At 37.7% G+C, this 19,709-nt stretch overlaps 1 long non-coding RNA gene across 3 annotated transcripts in view; it reads right to left on the minus strand.

The window, feature by feature from the left end:
- Nucleotides 1-19,709, minus strand: part of LOC122056557 — a 52,414-nt gene that overhangs the window by 19,091 nt on the left and 13,614 nt on the right. For all 3 annotated transcript variants that reach the window (XR_006133266.1, XR_006133265.1, XR_006133264.1), the window contains exons 10-14: nucleotides 16,867-16,998; nucleotides 13,627-13,768; nucleotides 13,448-13,521; nucleotides 432-500; nucleotides 261-355 (exon numbers count right to left, since the gene is read on the minus strand). This is a non-coding gene — a long non-coding RNA (uncharacterized LOC122056557). The remainder of the gene's footprint in view (nucleotides 1-260; nucleotides 356-431; nucleotides 501-13,447; nucleotides 13,522-13,626; nucleotides 13,769-16,866; nucleotides 16,999-19,709) is intronic.

Here is a 19,709-nt window from a genome sequence, read left to right on the forward strand (position 1 = left end):
TAGTTTCCACCTTTACGCATGATCACAATCTTCCTTCAATTTCCTTTAAACTCATTTTGCTAGGCTATTATCAATCAAAGAAATTAAGAACTAGATAAGATAGAAAAGAGTATTAGCAAAAAACCCTACCCAAAAGATCTATAGAATAATTGTTCTACATTAGCTTGTTTTCCTACTTTGAATATGATTCCATGTAAAAGATAACAAGAGGTCTTTAATTCAAAAAAAAAAAGAACTGGAGTTTTGCTAAGACAAATTACCTCAATATCTTCAATCTCAACAAAAACCTTCGATTATCCCACCCCATTTGTCGTTTTCACACACGACTTTGTAATAGACTTTTGTTGGTAGGGAGCTAAAAAGATATCCAATCAAATTGAAATTCATTAGTTGGATATGAAAATCACATTACAAATAATATCTGCGCTCACCAATGCTTGGGCAGGTTTCTTTCCAATAAGCATTCTAGCAGCAAACCGCTTTTGAATGAGCTATCAGCCCTATAAAAGGTCAAGGAAAAAACCATAGAAACCTACGTAATGACTAATGAATTATGAGTTATCTATTGCAATCATTTATTTTGTTGAAACTCCAACAAAAAGCATGACAAAAGTAGTAATGGTTGTACATGTAAACATAAATACAAAGCCAAAATGACAAAGCTTAATGTGTGAATAAAAAATATGTCAACTTTGGAGCTTCACCTAACTTAGTCAATAGCAAATAAGAAACAAGTTATATCATTGTATTCAATAAAAAGATAATTAACAATCCTGTCTCAACTGGAGACAGGAACTCGATCCTTCGGTCGGAAGGGTAAAACCAATAATATTATGCTCATGACAAGAATGTCAAAAGTCTCATCCTTGTCCGACCTGTTAGTTAGAGCCCTAGAGCCAATCATTTGATGATTGTATTATGGACTTGTTGTATCATATTCTTATATAAATAAAGACATTTGGTTTTTGGTTATTATATTTACTTGTATTGGTGCCAAATAAACTAAGTATAATAACGTCCTTGAGTAGAAGGTTCTCACCTATATCAATCGGTTAGTTGAACCGATAGTTAGATGATATAGGGAACACTACTCTTAATCATTCCTAGTCGAGTATTAACATTCAGGGAAAACGTTAATGCAATAAGACTAGCATGTAGGTCAACTCGATGACTTGATCTCACAAGTCATGGATATAGAGATATCAAGTTGACACATGGGTATGCATTGGAGAATGTATACTGAATGACCCGCCATGAGAAAGTATCATGGATCGTTATATGAGTGTCATATACTTTCTCACGTGGGCTATTAGTACGACTACTAGTCCTTGGACTGAAGTCACCACGTGGTCCTACATAAGGAGTTATGTACTTGTTTCACAAACGTCCACCGAATCGGGTGGACTATAAAGCGATTCTTGGGTATGTAACGAATTATACAGAGGGATGTGAGTGATGTAGATGAGATCTATCCCTCCTATATGACGGGAGCGACATCGATATTCTTGATAGAGTGAGACCACGAAGTGCATGGCCATGCCCAAATGAGTCAATATGAGATATTGAGCTCATTTGATCGAGTGAGTCTACTTGGAGTTCAAGATTTAGATTGATTAGAGGATGACATGGTCTATGCCTCACATTGATCAATCTTGATGTCTTGGATAGAAAGACACTTGTCATATATTGTGAGGAGTCACAAATAGTAGTCACAAGGTGATGTTGGATCTCAACATTCTTGTAACTTGGGTAGTAATGATGTGTTGCTAGATACCGCTCATTACTTATGCTCCTAAATGGGTTTAGGGGCATTGCCAACGTTACAAGAACCTATAAGGTCACACACTAAGGACAATTAGATGGAGATTAGGTTCATATGATGAACCAAGAGGATTAGATTCATTTGATGAATCAAATTGGATTAAGAGTAATCCTAATTGGGCTAATTGAGTTGGACTCAAGTTGATTCATGTGTTCAATGAGTGTATCAGAGCCACGTACGAAGACTTGTACGAGTTTATTTTTGATTTTTATGAAAAATATAGTTTCTGTGATTTTCTGTAAATTTAAGTTTTTATGGATTTTTATGAGTAATTTTCTCGTAGAAGCGAAGCACAAGTGTTTCGACACTTGTAGGCTTCGACTACCGAGAAGATTTTTCCGAAACGGCAAGGTTTCGCCCCAAAACTTTTTGGGACAGCGGGCTAAGGCGCTGTAGGATCGCTAAGGAACCCTCGCGATGGTTAGATCGCGGGTAGGGGCGCTGCCCCTGGCCCTGCAAGGGGATTCGTTCCGCGATTGCGCCCGAAAACCGCTAAACGGGACCGCCGGGAATTTTTACTCGTAAAAATTGTAAAAATTGGTATTAAAATTGCAGAAAATTATAGAAAATACATAATTTAGAATTATGTATAATTTGTGATAGTCATGGCCCAAAAAGACCCAATTGGATTGGTATATTTTGTGTTGTAATTCATAATACCCACGTACGCCATGTGATCGTGTGTGTCAGATTTTTGATACGCCGACCGCGTCCGTGCCTTTCTATTTATTCTTGTTGTAAATTAGTTTAGACTCGAATGTAACTCGAGTTTCAAAATTGTAATGTATTGGAGCCGTGGAAGGTCCACTCGAGACGGAGTTACGAGGAGCGAGCAACACAAGGTGGTCAAAGGAGGAGCTTGAGAAGACCCTAGGTCGACCATCCGATCTTCCTTGGCTCGAGAAGATCGTAGTAGGGCCGACTAATCACAAATTAATTTAATTAATCTTGTGTATACTGAATGCATAATTAATTAATTAGTGCCTAACAATCTAGATTAGATCTAAGTCGCAAGACACGATGCACCCTTCGATTAGATTAGATCTATCGAGTATACGATACGCATCATCGCTTAGATTAGATCTAAATCAAGTCAACTCTAATGCCCACCGTGCATCTATCACTACCTCGATCACACGTGTTGTTGAATCCGCAAAAAGAGCAACACATATTATCTTGGTAGGTACGGAGAGGCATCTCGTCCCGCTTATCAACGCATGGGCTAATACAAACTCAATTAGATCGAGTATTCCTAGTTAACTTGGTCGGATCGAGTACAACTATAGGCATTCTTCCAACGGTTGAAAGATGGATATAAATCACATTTATATTAATTCTCGTGTGATAGCCAAAGCTAACTCAAGTTTTAATATAATCATGGATAATGATCCTATAAACAAGAGTCGAGAGATGTAATCGTAAATCGTTACTCACCGATCATACTAAATTCATGATAGCAAAGCTAACTCAAGGGTTAGTATAATGTGGATCTTGTCCTATAGAAATATAGAATTCAGTGGGAGCATCATTTAGTTAAAAGCCTAATTAAACGATTTAAAAGAATACGATATTTATTTTTGCATTTTCTGTTAGATAACCACGACGTCGAATACGAACTCCTTCTCCCTACGCTCAAGATTGAGAAGGACAAGCTCAACTGAGCAAATTTCCGGACGTACAGGAACTCGAGAATAGTTCTCACCAAGAACGAATCAGACGCCTCGGAGCAACCATTCCGCAGGCTCCTCCCGCCAACGCCACGAAGAGATAAAGATGCTTACGAGCATCAAGACGACGATTAGACGTGTGTCTGTTGCTAACGCCGCGACCACGAACTCGAGCTCGTAGCAACACGAGTTGATGGGCGCTACGATACGGTTGAATATCTTCGCCAATCAGATCAAGGACAAGCGCATGAGAGATTCGAGATCTCAAGGACACTATTTCAAAGGTAAGATATCGACGGGCTCCCTAGACCCATACGTACTCAAAATGATCGGGTACATAGAAAACCTACAGAGGTCGATTCCCACTTGACCAAGAGTCACATCGACCGATCTAATCCTCAAATATTATAGTCAATTCGCTCTAAACTACAATACGAACGAAATTAACACCCGAGCTGCTAAGATATTAAGAATCACCTGAAATGAACCTTAAGGGCTAAGCCCCACTCATTCGCTGTTCAAACACACAAGGGCAAGCCCAAAGGCAAAGGAAAGTCCCAAGCCAAGGGCAAAGGCAAGGCACTAAAGCCCAAAGGAGGGGTCGCCATGGACGCTACCCGCCTCACCGCTCGACCGCACCGGAAGAGGAACCGCAAGCACTCGGAAGATCTTAAGAATGAAGAGACTTCCACTTCAAGTATATATGTTATAAGTCAATCTATCTATTTCTTCATCACGGGTATTAGATACCGGACGCATCTCACATTTGATTTAACGTGCAGCAGCGCCCGGAAATAGCAGGCATCGGCAGGCGAGGTGGACCTCACGCAGGCAATGGAGCACGTCAGGTCATTGTAGGGACTTATTTTCTATCTCCGCACTGGGCTAGACTAGAGTTAGATGATACCTGCATTAACTAAGAACATAATTTCAGCTTCTTGTTCGGACAAGAAAGGTTTCTCTTTATTATAAAGGACAAATGTTGTTGTATTTATGTTCTATCGTAGTGCACCTCTGACGAACGGACTCTACATTCTAGATCTTGAAAGCCCTATCTATAACATAAATACCAAGAGGTTCAAGTCAAACGACCAACCAAACCTATCTCCGCACCGCCGCCAGTCACGAATAATAAGCGCTATCCCACTCCCATAAGGATGGCTCATTGGACTCATTCGATTAATCTTATGAGACGAGTCACGCCTATTATGCAAGACGACCAAGACTCCCTTTAGTCAAAAAAGAGCGATCGATTTGTTATAGACTCATACAGAATGACGCCCTTTCAACGTCACGCAGAGGCGGTTATAAGTACTTCATCACATTTCATCACGACTTCAAGAGATATGGTTATGTACAGATGACACATAAGTCCGAATCCTTCAAAGTTCAAAGAATTCAAGAACGGCATGTAACCACCGCAAGAGTATTAAGATACTGATCGATCGAAAGAGAATACCTTAGCACGAAGTTTCGTGACTACCTAGCCGAGTGTGGGATTCTATCTCAACTCACTCCTCCCGGAACACCACAATGGAACGGTGTATCCGAAGGAGGAATCGTACTTTATTAGATATAGTATGATCTATGATGAGTCACATGATCTTCCGACATACCTGGGGCTATGCCTAGACACGCAGCTTTTATACTCAACCGAGTTCCATCCAAGGCCGCGATAAAGACACCATATAGATACGGATCGAGAGACGCCAGTGTCTTCATGAGGATTGGGTCATGAGGCTTACGCTCGACGCCAAGTCTCGCATGTTAGACCCAAACCGACAAGTGCTTACTTTATCGATATCCCAAGGAAACTAAGGATATTATTTACATTCCCAACAAGACAAGGTAGTCGCAGTAAGATCGGGACTTCTGTAAAGGGACTTTGCTTTGTAAGACTGTTGAGTACATCTCGATCTCAAGAAGTTCAAGATCGGACCATAAGATCAAGCCTCACGGAAGTCAACTCGAACCACAAAGTGTCGTGGACGATGTTGTTCCACAAGGAGTCAAGAACAACAACCGCTGCAGACATACCTCTCGCAGTCCGATAGGTACGTCACCGAGAGATACTCATTTCTCTGTCTCACCATAACGACGTCGCTCATGATGACGAGCCTACCACCCATCGTAGTCGCGACGAGACCTGTATTCGGAAGTGGCCAGAGGCCACGAGATCCGAATGAATCCATGACACCAACCAAGTACGGACTTTGGTCGATCCACCTGGGTAAAACCCATAGGGTGTGGGTCTTTAAGAGAAAGACCGATATGGACGGACTTATCTATAAGGGTCGCTAGGCTAAAAGTTTCAAGCAAATTCACGGTATCGACTACGATGAAACCTTTTCTCCAAGAATGATGTTTAAGTCCATTCGATCACGTTGCTATCGCACCACCACGACTACGAGATACGATGATGGATGTCAAAACCGCTTCGAATGAAACCTACTCGAGGATGCATACGACACAACCCGAGGGTTTTCAGAGATCCACAAAGATACTAGCAGAGTACGTGTCGACAGTCTATTTATGACCAAAGCAAGCTTCTGAGTCGAATCTTCGATCACGACGCAATCAAACACTGGGTTCCATCAAGAACGAAGACGAGCCTCAGGTTCTAAGAAGGTCAGGGATATAGTTGTCCTTCCTCATATCAGATGTGGACGACATACTACTCATCGAAGGACATCCTTCGCTTCACCACAAGACCGGCTAGGAGTCGCTTCTCAACGAAGAACTTGCGAGGCATCCCGCGATTCTAGGATACATGATCTAGATGATCTAAGAGATCGCTTGCCCAAGTCGAGTACATACATCGACAAGGCTCTTCTGGCTCACGCAGAACCCAAGAAGGATTTCGCGACGTCACACGGCGCGAGTCTTCAAGACTCAAGGTCCCTCTTCTAGAGAGGAGAGAGACCGTCGATCGATCCCTACGCCACCCATGATTATCACGACGCCACGCCATGACTCGACCGACGCCTCGACGCTTGAGCACGACGAGCGATACTCACCGATCCAGTGAAAGTCATCGATAATGGTCAAGAATATTCTAAGTACTTAAGAAGGACTAAAGAATATTTCGATATACGGAGGCAACGACGAGCCACCGTAGAAGGGTTACCGATGCCACCTTCCGACCGATCGTGATGATTATCGATCGCAGCTGTGGTCTGATTGTGATAAACGGTGGTGCCGCTGAAATTAAGAGTTCGGGCGTAACACGAATCGATTCTACGATGCAGGTCGAGTACATCACGCATCGAGGCGAAGGAGGTAGTTTGATCCGCAAGTTCATCATCGAACTCGGGGCGGTTCCCGATCACCGAGCCTATTAAGCTCTATCGCGACAACAACGGAGTTATAAAGACAGCGAAGGAACCTCGCCACACCAACGGACCAAACACATACTACGGCGCCGATCTCATTCGAGAGATTATCGAGAGGAGAAGATATACAGAGTACCCACAGAGGCTAAGATCGCAGATCCCTCGACCAAGGCTTCGCATGAGGAAGCAATACGGTCACACCAGTCATCGGCCAGAGCCTAAACCGATCGCACTAAAGAGAGATCGTTAGTTGAGCCTTGGACTCAATCATTCGACAATCAGACATGACTCAGATCATATTCTTATATAAATAAAGGCATTTGGTTTTTGGTTATTATACTTACTTGTATCGGCGCCAAATAAATTAAGTATAATAACGCCCTTGGTAGAAGGTTCTCACCTATATCAATCTGTTAGTGAACCGATAAGAGACGATATAGGGAACACTACTCTAATCATTCCTAGTCGAGTATTAACATTCGTGACAATGTTAATGCAATAAGACTAGCATGTAGGTCAACTCGATGATTCGATCTCACAAGTCACGGATATGGAGATATCAAGTCGATACGGGTACGCATCGAGAACGATATCGAATGACCCGCCACGAAAAGTATCACGGATCGTTATACGAGTGTCATATACTTTCTCACGACTATTATGACTACTAGTCCTCGGACCTGAAGTCACCACGGTTCCCTACATAAGGAGTTACGTATTGTTTCACAAACGCCACCAGAATCAGTGGACTATAAAGGCACCATCGGTATGAACGAATTACGCAGAGGGACGCGAGTGATGTAGATGGATCTATCCTCCTATACGACGGAGCGACATCGATATTCTTGATAGAGCGAGACCAATGGCGTATCGTTACGCCTAAACGAGTCAATACGAGATATCGAGCTCATTCGATCGAGTGAGTCTACTGGAGTTCAAGATTTAGATCGATTGAGGACGACATTACCGGCCTATACCTCACATCGATCAATCTGATGTCTCGATAAAGACATCATTACATATCGCGAGGAGTCACACCAGAGTCACGCGTGACGCTGATCTCAACATTCTCAGAACTCGGGTAGAATGATGTGTGCACAGATACCGCCATTACTTATTCTCCTAAATGGGTTTAGGCATCGCTAACGCTATGCTAACCCATAGGTCACACACCAAGGACAATTAGATGGAGATTATGTTCATACGATGAACCAAGAGGATTAGATTCATTTGATGAATCAAATCGATTAAGAGTAATCCTAATTGGCTAATCGAGTTGGACTCAAGTCGATTCATGTGTTCAACGAGTCTAATTTAGATTATAATCATTGAATCAATTTAATTAAACGAATTAGATTCATTATATTAAATCGATGAATTAAATGGTCGGATTAGATCAACCACGAGAGATTAAGTCAAGTTCGACTTGACTGAAGATGAAGAGTCAAGTTTAACTCGACTTTATGCCACTCATCGGTGAGTCAGTATCGAAGCGTAAACGACGATGCTACACATCATCACGGTTGCTAAGAGGGACGCCAATTACGGGAGTTACCAAGAGTCGTGACTCGCATTCCACGGAGGTTACTACATCTCTTAATGTGGCCGCCACATAACGAATAAGTTTCATTTCATGAGTAATTCTCATTCATTCCTTCATCTTCTTCCTCGCTCCACCTCTCCCTCTCCTCCTTTCGTCGAACACTCTGTGCAAGACACCGCTCGCTTCTCCACCTATCAGGTTCGCGGATACGCATAGAGAATTGTCTACCTTGACAACTTGAGATCCGAGACCTTGGACGAGCGGGATTCGCGAAAGGCACGCATCAAGGGTAAAAATCTCTTAACATATAGTTCTAGTGTAGATCTATAGGTAGGTAAACTCGTACTCGTAATTTTGTTTTCGAAAGTTTTTACTTCGCACGAATCCGTGGCTGGGGGTTTCGGGGTTTCCGCGACGCGAAAAGTGATTTTCACGGCCCGAAAAACCCAACACGACCGAGGAGATAAGTTCGATCCCTCAACACGGAAGGCTAACAAGAAGGCTAAGATACTTGAAATTGTATTGAAACCATAAAGAAGTCTAATCCTATCCTAACTGGGAGAGGAACTCGATTGTTCGGTCAGGAGGGTAATAAGAAAACCAATATTACCATGCTCATGCCACGAATGATAGAAGTCTGATCCTATTCCAACAAAGGAGAGAGAAGCACGATCCCTCGACCGGGAGGATAATAAGAAGACCAAGAAAACCTTAAAAATGTCCTAAATACCGCGAAGAGGTCTCATCCTGTCCCAACCGGGGAGAGAAACTTAATCCTTCGGTTGGAATGGTAATATTCACCAATAATACCATGCTCATGCCAAGAATGCGAGAATCCAGATCCTATTTCGACCGAGGAGAGGTCTCTGATCCTTCAGTCGAAGGGGAGAGGGTAATAATAAGAATATTGAAAAATCCAAAAGAAAACCGAGAATATCCAGCTACCCGTTCAATCGTGATCAAAAAGAGGGTAATACGAAGAAGGCCAAGAATACGATGAGAATGTCCTGAATACCATAAAGAAGTTCCATCGTGTCCTAATCTGAGAGATGAACTCAATCCATTAGTCGGGATGGTAATAAGAAGACCAATAATACCATGCTGATGTCATGAATGCTAGAAGTCCCATCCTGTTTTGACTAGGGAGAGAAGCTTGATCCTTTGGCCAGAAGGATAATAACAAGACGGCCAAGAATACCCTGAAAATGTCCTAAATACAACAAAGAAGTCCCAATAATACCATGCTTGTGCCAAAAATGGCAGAAGTTCCATCCTATTCTAACAGGGGAGAGGAGCATTATCCCTCGGGCGAGAGGATAATAACAAGAAGGCAAAAAATACCCTGAAAATGTCCTGACTACCACAAATAAGTCTCATCCTGTCCGAGCCGGGGAGAGGAACTCGATCCATCGATCGGGAGGGTAATAAGAAGACGAATAATACAGTGCATGTGCCATGAATGCCAAAAGTTTCATCCAGTTCTGATCGGGGAGAGAAGCTCAATCCTTTGGCCGAAGGATAATAACAAGGCCAAGAATACCCGAATACCACAAAGAAGTCTCATCCTATCCTGACCGAGGAGGGTAACACGATCCTTCAGTCATGAGGGTAATAAGAAGACGAATAATACCATGCTCATGCCAAGAATGCTAGAAGTCCCATCCTATTTCGACTAAGGAGAAGAAGCTCGATTCTCGACCGGGAGGATAATAACAAGAAGGCCAAGAATACCTGAAAATGTCTTGAATACCACAAAGAAGTCCCATCCTATCCCAACCGGGGAGAAGAACTCGATACTTCGGTCGGGAGGGTAATAAGAAGACCAATAATGTCATATTCATGCCAAGATTGTCAAAAAGAACCATTGAATTCAAACCGGAGAGAAGAGCTTGATCCCACAATTGGGCACAATAATAAGAATGTCCAACCTTGATAGGGAAAATCCCTCCGAGGCAAGGGGGAGTAGCGACCCAAGACTAGGGCAAGACCTACCCGACCAAGGGAAGTAGTGACCCAAGGTCATGAAGATTGTACTAAGAATAGGCTAAATCTCACCCTGACCAATGGGAGTAGCTACCCAAGGTCGTGAGAATTGTACTAGAATAAGGGCAAGTCTCGTCCCTTCCAATTACTTGATTTGGCAACATAAAGTAGCTAAGCTTTAGGTCCAGACCATAAACCAATCTTCACCTCTAATAAGAGAATATCATATAGGAAGCTAACAATTTAAACGAAACCAATCATGAACAAAAATTATTGTGATGCTGAAAGAAAAAAAATCAGTCACAAAAATAAAAGAAAAATGCAAAAGAGTTGGTCACCTTAAACCAAAAATGTCTGAATTATAACCTCATCTTGTTTTCTTAACTAATTAAGAAATATATAAAAAAATCAATGTTAGTTCAATCTTTCTCGAAGGAAAGAAAATATTATTCTAAAGCATGACCGCAAGCAAGGTTTATAGACTTGGTATAATCAACTTATGCTATGATCATGGTAGCAAATTTAATCATTTACTAAATATTGTAGCATTTTCTTTGATGAAGCAATAGTTATAGTAAAAATAATCCATATTTTGAATTATAACATGATTATTGATGTTTTTTTTCAGAGCTAATAGTAAGTAAAACATGTTGGCAACCATAACGTTACAGGTTGGAAATATAAAAGAAGAATCCAGTAGCTAGGAAAGTAATGTAGCCAAATAGAAATAGTCCTAGAAATATTTCACGTGATGAAATAATAACTAAAGGGTGAGTGCTAGATAAGGCCTCGCAATACGAGCAATGAAGATCTTGCCTAAACTTTCAACAGAAAACAATGATTACATACATTTCTGTTTATATATATATATAATTCTTGTCCTTCTCAATTAGGTTTTTCTTTCATAATCATGTCAAAATAATACCAATAAACTAGAGAATAGCTCACTGCCAAAAGAGAACTAATCAAATGTCAAAGTTTTAAATTAAAGGTAGAGCATGAAAAGATGAAACATCAAATCAAAAGTATATGGTCTGTTTCAAATATCCGGAGGTTCTGTTACATTCATATGGAGGTTGGATGAGGAAGAAAAGGATTTAGGACATTGCAGCAAGCTGCACAAGAAAGAGAGCCTCTACTTTTCGACTTGATCATTATTCAAGAGGTGAATAAGCTCATTTATTTCATAGAATTGCGATCTTACGTAAAATCGATTTAGGGTCAAGATCGGATCCTAGAATCGTACGATCTTATCAAAAATCCTTAAAATTTTATCATACATGATTAATTAGAAAAAATACCTAAAAACTCATTTACATATAAATAAATAACTAATTTGCATATATATACAATCATTTACCCTCAACACCTCAGATTACATTACTATATGTACAAATTTAAATTAACTAGTAATTTAACTACCATTATCGCATAGTAATAATATTTATATTTTCATATAGAATATAAAATTTCTATTAACACAATAATAATAACACATTCAACGTCAAAAATATTTCCTTGGTTTATAAGATGATCCAATTTAAAGGCCGACAAAGCACTTAACGTATATAACAGAAGCTATTGAATCATTTGATTCAAATATGAACGCCGGAAATAATCTTCTAAATACTAGTTGATGTCACATAAATACTAGATCAAAAATTGATCATTTTGGAAAAAAGATATGACAAAATATTATTGATAAAAAACTAACTCAAAAATGATTAAACATATGTTTAAATAATTTTAAACCCTATCAACATGAAAAAAATAATAAAAAAAATATAAAATCTTCTTGGCTTCCGAAAAGGATTTAAATTATATTTTTTGGGTTTGAAATAGGGTGGTTAAGGATAGACTTTGAAATTTATTAAAGATCTATGAACGAATTTTGATTTGATATATTATAGACCTCGTGGTTCAAAGTTATGGCCTCTCAAAGCTTCCACCAATCCTGCTCCGATCCTGTTATGATTCTACCAATTCTGTTCCGATCCTACCGATCCTGCTATGATCCTACTGCAAAAATCGATTCTGCATGATCCTAGATGGATTTTGGATTTCCGGATCGTAGGATCGTATGATCCTACGATCCAAATCGTGATTTTGCAAACTATGAGCTCATTACAACCCATAAGTGCTTCAGCAAAATAAAACAAAAGAATTTCCACATTGTCTATCATGAGTAATGCCACAAAGCATTAAGAAGAGAACAGATTGGATGTATCTCAAGAAAGAGAAAAAACATAATGCCTATATGTTGATAGGGTGAATGCCCTAAATTATAGCAAAATAGTCATTTCTAGAAGGTCAAGCCTAAGCGAAGAAGGAAGAAATTGTAGATATAATGTAAACCTAGGAATCAACTATTGTAAAATCAATTTTGCCAAATCTAGTAAATTTTGTTTTTTTTCTTGGAACCTTGCTGGGAATATCATCCAACATATATATTTTTATGCTTGAAAATTGTAATAGCAAGATAAAAATAGCTATTTTGTGTAAGCACTATTGTATTTTGTACTTCTTTGTTCATTGATGAACGTTTCCACCAAGTACACAATACAAATCCATGATTTTGTATTGCTTCTTTGTTCTCCACAAGAAACTCAAATCATAGTAGTTTCCTAGTTTAGGCTGGCACTTGGTTAGTTGGAAATAAATTAGCAGTACATAACCTATCTGTATCTAGCAGAAAAATATGGTTAACCTATCTGTATCTAGCAGAAAAATATGGTCACTTACAGTACTCCAAAGTAACAAATCCACTGAGAGTCAAGGCTAGACTTAGGACTGCCGCTCTTCATGTGGGAAAATGTGCAAGCATTAGAGAAGATATAGGAAAAAAAACATCTATTAAAAGCAGAATATTAAACACTTATCAATTGCATGAAAAAGATAGCATCACTTTCAAGTGATAAGGTTGTCACCTGATTGAAAGAATAGCGCATAATAATGAAATTAAATTGTCCACAAGTGGACGGATAATATCGGAAGGATCACTTGGTAAAACAAAGAAACTGAAAGTCGCCTGTAATAAATAACTAAAATAAGGACAAAGCCAAAGGGCAGGTGAAAATATAAAACCTTTTAAGCAAGCTACCTTTAGAATACGGTTTCTAGCTTCAATCATGGTTCCACTAAAACCCAAGTTTTACACGCACACAAAGCAAGAGTCTGCAAAATATTGACACATAAATCTCCACATGAACAAGAGCAAAGACATCTTTATCATCCCCAATAATGGAAACTTCAATCTGATGAGGAAAAAACATAAATCACCTGAGTTTGCAGATGCTCAATGCTTGAATCAACCAACTCATTCTCATCTCACCCATCAATCTCAGGACATAATCGAGCATTTGATCTCTTTATTTTAAAGGGAATGAGATGCTCATTTCAGAAGAATTGATGACAACACGACCTTTACAGGAAGTGATAGAGTTATCAACATTTTACAATGCTCAAATAAGTTTATTTGTTAACAGGAAGAAAAGGCTTCAACATGTCCACACTAAGCGTATGAACCTCTCCTCCAAAGTGAAAGCAAAAAAATTAAATCACAAAAGAAAAGAAGTAATATTTGGCAGCAATGTCTTGGTAGAAGACAAAAATAGAAAAGTTTGCACAAATTAATCTAGGACAAGCCCAGATAACCTTTTTGTAGTTCTTGATCTAAGAATTAAGTGAAGCATGTATTGAAATGTTTTCAACTGAAAAACTGAGGTTTGGTATATGTATTAGTTAACATAAGAAGGCAAAAATACCAAATTTTTTAGTTGGTTAGTCATACTGGAGGGGTATAACCCAACCCAAACAAACCAGGAATACATTTTAGCAAAATTCGCTCTAGTGTTGACAAATCCTAGTTTTCAAAAGACTACATAAGAACATAAAATACTAGGCTCTCTTAGCTGAGACTATTGGTTGTTTTTCAATGCACCTTCCTGTCAATGCTTCAAATATTTACAAAACAAAAAAAGAGAACTTCAAGATCTGACACCACCAAGTTCTGGCATTTACATCAATAGAATCCATTTTCTCTAAATAAAGACTAAAGAATTTCATTAGACTCATCCTCTTATGCATAGATATTTGACATGCTCAAGAGTGTCAAGATTCTTATTAAGACATTATACGCTAAACTACTTAATATGATTTTCAAGTTAGAGCAATGTAAATTTCAAATTTAGGCCTAGGAATGAATGATAATGATTAAGCATTCCAAACTTGAGGTTTAAAACTAAGCACAAGTTCCAATTAATATATTTGAAAGAATCAAACCATTATTTTGTTTTTTCCCTCTAGTTGTACTTATTATCCAAAATCATGTGAATACTCTTAGAAATAGAAGTCTCTAATTTATTTAAATATATTGTGTAATGGAAATTAACAACAATTTAGATGTGTTCTCTAATATTTCAGTCAGTCTATCATTGCGAACTAAAATTATGAATGTCTCAATCATTTGTTTTCTTTGTTTGCAAATATGGATCATGTGTAGGTGCAGATCAATGAGACCGGAAAACTAAGGGGGTTGAACAGCACTTCAACCTACAAATAATTTTTGCCTTTTCTTGCATTTTATAAGGCCAAAAAAACTCAATAGTGATTTGCATGATGTTTGTATGTTTGTTCATATTAAAGTAAGCACATCAAAATAATAATAATCATAGAAGAATGCAATGCTAACAAGAGACCTTTACATGCTTAGAACCCTAATCCTACTAACAATCTATCCAAAGTTAAGTTGATCATGTCAGCAATCCAACTGTGAAAATCTCCTTGGATAAAATGGAGAAACCACATGTACAAAGACCTTGTAGAAGAAGCCTTTTGATAGCACTAAGTTGCATTTATCTCGACCAAACAAAGCTAGAAATCAAATATGATTTTTCATGCATTATTCTAAGAAGAAACATGCTCATTGTTTATATAAAGAGGCCTCTACAACTAACCAACAATACTTTTTGAACTTATCTTGACAATTGAAATCTGAAGGGGAGCCTTGGCGCAACGGTAAAGTTGTTGTCATGTGACCAAAAGGTCACGGGTTCGAATCCTGGAAACAACCTCTTGCAAAAAGCAGGGTAAGGCTGCATATAATGGATCCTTCCCCGGGACCCCGCATGGCGAGAGCTTCGTGCACCGGGCTGCCCTTGACAATTGAAATATATTTCAATTGACTCAAATTCAAATAAAAAGCCATGCATCTCTTATTGACAGTTTAAAAATCAACTAACTAAAGTTTCAATTGACTCAAATTCTCTTTAGTCAATTGGATTCCTTATTTAGTCAACTCAAGTATAATAAAGCGCATTTTATTCACGAACAAATAGTCTGTAGACAACTCAACAGTTGATTGAACACTAGTGGACTCAATCTGCTTAGAGATTCCAATTTTGCTCGCTCACACCTCCGTAACCCTATGTAAAAAAGCTTTGGGATCGAGCTTGGACATCGACTACAACAAGAAACTCATGTTACTAGATCGAAGGTTCTCTACAAGTCAAATTTGCTCACATCATTCTTGGATAATGTTGCCCAAATCACGTGAACCTCAAAATTACAATTTAACATATTTCTAAGATCATTGCCTTAAGGACTTCGCTAGCTTCCATATCTTCCACATGTCCAAAGGCTAACCCTTCCTACGATTGACCAAATGCCTCACCGCTACTTTCAATCCATTGTATGCAACCCTAACTTAAACCCTATGTGATACATCTCCATTGACGTTGACCACTTGAGGCACAATTGCACCAAGGGTATGACATATAGAGCACTCACTTTCTAGACATATAGGGTATGACATATAAATACATAGGTTATAATTTCCTTATATAGTACCCTTTTTCAATGTCTGCTATATTCCTAGTTGGCAAATACTCTTCCCGCACTACAAGCCATTTCTTTCATAGGATTTTTGTTGCCCAAGATCAACCACCCTTCTGCCAAAACCATATGTGTTCTTACAGTGACCAAGGTCTTCCTTCCCTCACGAAACCATCTTCTCCAACAAACAACCCTTCACAGCTCTATGTAATAAAAAAAAAGTGCCAAGGAGCCAAAGTTTCTACCTCTGCCTACTACCCCAAGAAATAGGAGAGGATTCCTCTGCCTCTTTTCTTGGAGAATTGAATAGTTTGTCACAGAATGCAACAAAATAGATACTCCTTGGAGATAGAAAGACAATTATTGGAACAATAATTCTATGGTACTTGGTATTTCAAATTCATTAAGTAACCAAACATAGGAGTACTTATTCCACAGAAAATCAAAGGGAATAAAATAGTAATTACCACATAACTATTTTAGAAATCATGTAGCATTATAGTATTGAAATATGAAAATAATAATTAAAAAAAAAAGGTATGCAACCTCCCAATATAAAAACACTTAAAAGAAATAAGACAATTTAGAGTCATAGTTGAGCTCATATCTCAAGAAAAATAGCAAACTCTTAGTAACACCACAATGAATTTTTAAAAAAGTAATAAAGGATCAGATCAGGGATCATACCACTAGTGCAATTATTCTAGCTTGAATGACTTGTTGAAGGAGCATATCTAGCATCATATCCATACATTAGTGCTAAAGTTGCATATGTATCGCCCACATCCTCTAAAACTATCAGAAAAGTAGGACAAAAACCTAGAAGAAATTTTAGAGAAATGAGTTGCATATGTATTGCTAGGATTTTCACTGAGTAATTATTAGAAAACTTAACAAAATAAATAAATAATACAATGTGAATCTCAAAACCAATTGAGGTTAACTGTGTCTTGTTGATGTTAAACAAAAAGCGGCAATAAATATTTAAGAGTAAAAAAAATAATACTTCTTAGAATCATGGTTTTCACTATTTTATGTACCAACTGATAGTTGCGTAGGGATCAAGACAATATTAATATAATAGGTAAAATTATAAACCACATTGCACGTAGAACTGTAAAACCAAGAAATATTAGTCCTTAGTGGAATCATATCTACCATGCAATGCCTTAATGGATTAAGAATTTTGTTCCAAAAACAGACTAATATGCCAAAATGTCGAGGCAAGAATACTATTCATAGATTGAGTATTTCTATCAAATATACTTAAAAAAACAACCTAGAAGAATAACCCTTGTTTAAATTGTGAGTGTTGTCTCACATGTATCAGGAGATACACCCAATTCTAATTCTACTTCAACACAAGGCACAACATGCCAATAAAACACGACATAGTGAAGGAACAGGAAATATTTTGTATAGCATTGTTTTTTTTAAAAAAAAAAGTATAATTACATGCATTCACAGACCCAAAATGAAAACCTTAGACATAACTGATTTTATCTCAAACTTTGTCATAAGTAGTAATGCATTAATAAGCTAGATCGAAGATACGATCTATGTCTAACTTATTGAGCAAATTAGAGAAACTCTCATAAACAAAAACACAAATTAGACATGAAGATGCCGAAAAGAAAACATCACACACAAATGAAAAAATAATTATATAGTTGATGGACACATAGCAAATAGTGTTTCCAAACTCCTATCAGCAAAGTTTTAGAAATTGCTAATGGTGCACATAGACAATTCCTTCACTCAGACCAATCAATAGATAACTATTTCTTCAATGTCAAATCAACACATTGATAAAGAGAGGATTAAAGAAAGGATTAAAGGAAGGACATTAGCACCAAATAATAAAGAGAAAAAGAAAGTCCTTGGCAAAAAGATAGATAGAAATCACAGCTTAACCTTAAGTAGACCTTAGCCCGATGAGAACAAGATGTCTTCTTGGATTAAGTCTCATACTCTAGGTTTAGTTTTCCACTAGTTGCAGACATATAACATGGAAATATCATAGAATAGTATAAACACCTAAGTGGCAAATGACTCAATGATATATATTTAGAAATTGTGATTTAGTTTTTGAAGAATTTGATGGTGAAATTTTAAGAATAATAATCACAACAATTGCAGCAAAAATAAGGAGTTTTGGACGACAAGATTATAATATTGATATCATGTGGAAATTATGGCAAATAAAATCATGAATATGGCAAGCTTAAGTCATTGAGTCTAATGGTACATGCATAATATATACAGATTCAATGGTAGTTTTGAGTTCTTTCAAAATGCCCATTAAGGTAAAAGATGGTTTTCATAGATTAGAATGTTGAGCAATTAGGAAATATGTAATAAATGAAAAGAAAAGAAAAATATCATTATGGATATGTGAAGTTACATGAAAAGATAAAATAAAAAATATTATCTATGAGAAATTAGATATAACTTCAGTAGATTATAAAATGATGACAAAGAAATTTTAGTTATGGGAAAGGTGTCAAGATACAGGATGGCAAATAAATTTTAATTAATTTGATTATTTAAAAAAATGTTAATTAACTTAGAATAAGTTATGTCTAAGGATATATACTCTTATGTCTTTCATAAAGTGCAATAAATAGATATGACCTATGTAGTTAATATGGAATTAGAAAAAAATAAAAGTTGTAACAAGTTATGTGAGACTACACACAATCACTTAAATATAATGTCATTTGTATAAGGTACTTGTTTATAAATAAAATATGTTGATACAAAAAATTATTTGAGTTAAATTCCAAGCCCATAAACAAAACAAAAAGGTAGAAAATATAATATATCACCAAATTGAAGATACAATCATGTAATGATCTATAAGTAGAAAAGCTACCAAATGGACACTTACATTGATTATCATGTCGTCCCCTCGGGACGATCTAGTGGCTAGCACATGAGGTATTGTCATCATGAGGTCTAGGGTTCGAATCTCGACAAAGTCAAGGTAAATACCTCCCATATATGCTAGTCACTATTTCAAAGGCTAGTAGCCGCCCATGATTTACCTCCTTCGTGTTGGCTCTGGGACGGATTGGCGGGGGCGTTGGGGGCGAGCGTATTCGCCTTTTGCCACCACATTGACTATCATGTCATCCCAAGTCTCTAGATAAAATAAATCCCTACCTTAAATCGTCATGATCACTTATATATGCCTTCATTTTTGGAACCTAATACTTGCCAAGAATAAATTGTGCCAAAATTTGAAGATTTGGACGTAATTAAAATTGACACAAATAGGAAGAGTCAAAGAAAAGCCAAGTTGGGATTTTGGCATGTTCTTGGGAAGAAAGGGCAGCCTAGGATTATTTTTAGCTTAGCAAATGATTTAAGGATAGAAACACTTACATAAATAATTTAGGTATATTATTTATGCTAAATTGACATGATTGCTTGTCCATGAATATGCTAACAATATAATCCAATGTAAATGTAGGCTTAGTGTAATAGCAGGGTGACTTAAGATTCTCATCGTCATAACAATTATTATT

The sequence above is a fragment of the Zingiber officinale genome, chromosome 3B (genome assembly GCF_018446385.1).
Source record: "Zingiber officinale cultivar Zhangliang chromosome 3B, Zo_v1.1, whole genome shotgun sequence".
In the NCBI taxonomy this organism is placed as follows: domain Eukaryota; kingdom Viridiplantae; phylum Streptophyta; class Magnoliopsida; order Zingiberales; family Zingiberaceae; genus Zingiber; species Zingiber officinale.